The sequence below is a fragment of the Hyla sarda genome, unplaced genomic scaffold, assembly GCF_029499605.1.
Source record: "Hyla sarda isolate aHylSar1 unplaced genomic scaffold, aHylSar1.hap1 scaffold_293, whole genome shotgun sequence".
NCBI lineage: Eukaryota > Metazoa > Chordata > Amphibia > Anura > Hylidae > Hyla > Hyla sarda.
In genome coordinates, this window is record NW_026609640.1 from 347,011 (window position 1) to 352,500 (window position 5,490).

Genomic DNA, 5,490 nt, shown 5'->3' on the forward strand with positions numbered 1-5,490 from the left:
CTATGTGTATATATATATATGTATCTCCTCTCAGTATACAGTCTATGTATATATATATATATATGTATCTCCTCTCAGTATACAGTCTATGTGTATATATATATATATATGTATCTCCTCTCAGTATACAGTCTATGTATATATATATATATATGTATCTCCTCTCAGTATACAGTCTATGTGTATATATATGTATCTCCTCTCAGTATACAGTCTATGTATATATATATATATATGTATCTCCTCTCAGTATACAGTCTATGTATATATATATATGTATCTCCTCTCAGTATACAGTCTATGTGTATATATATATATATGTATCTCCTCTCAGTATACAGTCTATGTGTATATATATATATATATGTATCTCCTCTCAGTATACAGTCTATGTGTATATATATATATATATATATGTATCTCCTCTCAGTATACAGTCTATGTGTATATATATATATATATATATATGTATCTCCTCTCAGTATACAGTCTATGTATATATATATATATGTGTATCTCCTCTCAGTATACAGTCCATGTGTATATATATATATATGTATCTCCTCTCAGTATACAGTCTATGTATATATATATATATATATATATATGTATCTCCTCTCAGTATACAGTCTATGTATATATATATATATATATGTATCTCCTCTCAGTATACAGTCTATGTATATATATATATATATATATATGTATCTCCTCTCAGTATACAGTCTATGTATATATATATATATATGTATCTCCTCTCAGTATACAGTCTATGTATATATATATATATGTATCTCCTCTCAGTATACAGTCTATGTATATATATATATATATATGTATCTCCTCTCAGTATACAGTCTATGTATATATATATATATATATATATGTATCTCCTCTCAGTATACAGTCTATGTGTATATATATATATATGTATCTCCTCTCAGTATACAGTCTATGTGTATATATATATATGTATCTCCTCTCAGTATACAGTCTATGTATATATATATATATATGTATCTCCTCTCAGTATACAGTCTATGTATATATATATATATATATATATGTATCTCCTCTCAGTATACAGTCTATGTGTATATATATATATGTATCTCCTCTCAGTATACAGTCTATGTATATATATATATATATGTATCTCCTCTCAGTATACAGTCTATGTGTATATATATGTATCTCCTCTCAGTATACAGTCTATGTATATATATATATATATATTGTATCTCCTCTCAGTATACAGTCTATGTATATATATATGTATCTCCTCTCAGTATACAGTCTATGTGTATATATATATATGTGTATCTCCTCTCAGTATACAGTCCATGTGTATATATATATATATGTATCTCCTCTCAGTATACAGTCTATGTGTATATATATATATATATATATGTATCTCCTCTCAGTATACAGTCTATGTGTATATATATATATATATATATGTATCTCCTCTCAGTATACAGTCTATGTATATATATATATATGTGTATCTCCTCTCAGTATACAGTCCATGTGTATATATATATATATGTATCTCCTCTCAGTATACAGTCTATGTATATATATATATATATATATATGTATCTCCTCTCAGTATACAGTCTATGTGTATATATATATATATATATATATGTATCTCCTCTCAGTATACAGTCTATGTGTATATATATATATATATATATGTATCTCCTCTCAGTATACAGTCTATGTATATATATATATATGTGTATCTCCTCTCAGTATACAGTCCATGTGTATATATATATATATGTATCTCCTCTCAGTATACAGTCTATGTATATATATATATATATATATATGTATCTCCTCTCAGTATACAGTCTATGTATATATATATATGTATCTCCTCTCAGTATACAGTCTATGTATATATATATATATATATATATATATATGTATCTCCTCTCAGTATACAGTCTATGTATATATATATATATATGTATCTCCTCTCAGTATACAGTCTATGTATATATATATATATATATATATGTATCTCCTCTCAGTATACAGTCTATGTATATATATATATATATATGTATCTCCTCTCAGTATACAGTCTATGTATATATATATATATATGTATCTCCTCTCAGTATACAGTCTATGTATATATATATATATGTATCTCCTCTCAGTATACAGTCTATGTGTGTATATATATATATGTATCTCCTCTCAGTATACAGTCTATGTGTATATATATATATATGTATCTCCTCTCAGTATACAGTCTATGTATATATATATATATATATATGTATCTCCTCTCAGTATACAGTCTATGTATATATATATATATGTATCTCCTCTCAGTATACAGTCTATGTGTATATATATATATGTATCTCCTCTCAGTATACAGTCTATGTGTATATATATATATATATATGTATCTTCTCTCAGTATACAGTCTATGTATAATATATATGTATCTCCTCTCAGTATACAGTCTATGTGTATATATATATATATCTCCTCTCAGTATACAGTCTATGTATATATATATATATATATATATATATATGTATCTCCTCTCAGTATACAGTCTATGTATATATATATATATATATATGTATCTCCTCTCAGTATACAGTCTATGTATATATATATATATATGTATCTCCTCTCAGTATACAGTCTATGTATATATATATATATATATATGTATCTCTCTCAGTATACAGTCTATGTGTATATATATGTATCTCCTCTCAGTATACAGTCTATGTGTATATATATATATATGTATCTCCTCTCAGTATACAGTCTATGTGTATATATATATATATGTATCTTCTCTCAGTATACAGTCTATGTGTATATATATATATGTATATATATATATATATATGTATGTATCTCCTCTCAGTATACAGTCTATGTATATATATATATGTATCTCCTCTCAGTATACAGTCTATGTATATATATATATGTATCTCCTCTCAGTATACAGTCTATGTGTATATTATATATATATCTCCTCTCAGTATACAGTCTATGTGTATATATATGTATCTCCTCTCAGTATACAGTCTATGTATATATATATATATATATGTATCTCCTCTCAGTATACAGTCTATGTATATATATATGTATCTCCTCTCAGTATACAGTCTATGTGTATATATATATATATATGTATCTCCTCTCAGTATACAGTCTATGTGTATATATATATATATATATGTATCTCCTCTCAGTATACAGTCTATGTGTATATATATATATATATATATGTATCTCCTCTCAGTATACAGTCTATGTATATATATATATGTGTATCTCCTCTCAGTATACAGTCTATGTATATATATATATATATATATGTATCTCCTCTCAGTATACAGTCTATGTGTATATATATATATATATGTATCTCCTCTCAGTATACAGTCTATGTGTATATATATATATGTATCTCCTCTCAGTATACAGTCTATGTGTATATATATATATATATATGTATCTCCTCTCAGTATACAGTCTATGTATATATATATATATATATATATATGTATCTCCTCTCAGTATACAGTCTATGTATATATATATATATATATGTATCTCCTCTCAGTATACAGTCTATGTATATATATATATATGTATCTTCTCTCAGTATACAGTCTATGTGTATATATATATATATATGTATCTCCTCTCAGTATACAGTCTATGTGTATATATATATATATATATGTATCTCCTCTCAGTATACAGTCTATGTATATATATATATGTATCTCCTCTCAGTATACAGTCTATGTATATATATATATATATATATATATCTCCTCTCAGTATACAGTCTATGTGTATATATATATATATATCTCCTCTCAGTATACAGTCTATGTGTATATATATATATATGTATCTCCTCTCAGTATACAGTCTATGTATATATATATATATGTATCTCCTCTCAGTATACAGTCTATGTATATATATATGTATCTCCTCTCAGTATACAGTCTATGTATATATATATATATGTATCTCCTCTCAGTATACAGTCTATGTGTATATATATATGTATCTCCTCTCAGTATACAGTCTATGTGTATATATATATATATGTATCTCCTCTCAGTATACAGTCTATGTATATATATATATGTATCTCCTCTCAGTATACAGTCTATGTGTATATATATATATATATATGTATCTCCTCTCAGTATACAGTCTATGTATATATATATATATATATATGTATCTCCTCTCAGTATACAGTCTATGTGTATATATATATATATATATATATATATGTATCTCCTCTCAGTATACAGTCTATGTATATATATATATATATGTATCTCCTCTCAGTATACAGTCTATGTATATATATATATATATATGTATCTCCTCTCAGTATACAGTCTATGTGTATATATATATATATATGTATCTCCTCTCAGTATACAGTCTATGTGTATATATATATATATATCTCCTCTCAGTATACAGTCTATGTGTATATATATATGTATCTCCTCTCAGTATACAGTCTATGTATATATATATATATATATATATATCTCCTCTCAGTATACAGTCTATGTGTATATATATATATATATGTATCTCCTCTCAGTATACAGTCTATGTATATATATATATATGTATCTCCTCTCAGTATACAGTCTATGTGTATATATATATGTATCTCCTCTCAGTATACAGTCTATGTGTATATATATATATATATATATCTCCTCTCAGTATACAGTCTATGTGTATATATATAATGTGTATCTCCTCTCAGTATACAGTCTATGTATATATATATATATATGTATCTCCTCTCAGTATACAGTCTATGTGTATATATATATATATATGTATCTCCTCTCAGTATACAGTCTATGTGTATATATATATATATGTATCTCCTCTCAGTATACAGTCTATGTATATATATATATATATATATATATATATATATATATATATGTATCTCCTCTCAGTATACAGTCTATGTGTATATATATATGTATCTCCTCTCAGTATACAGTCTATGTGTATATATATATATCTCCTCTCAGTATACAGTCTATGTATATATATATAATATATATATATGTATCTCCTCTCAGTATACAGTCTATGTGTATATATATATATATATATATGTATCTCCTCTCAGTATACAGTCTATGTATATATATATATATGTATCTCCTCTCAGTATACAGTCTATGTGTATATATATATGTATCTCCTCTCAGTATACAGTCTATGTGTATATATATATGTATCTCCTCTCAGTATACAGTCTATGTATATATATATATATATATATATATATATATATATATATATATATGTATCTCCTCTCAGTATACAGTCTATGTATATATATATATATATATATATATATATATATATATATATATATGTATCTCCTCTCAGTATACAGTCTATGTGTATATATATATATAT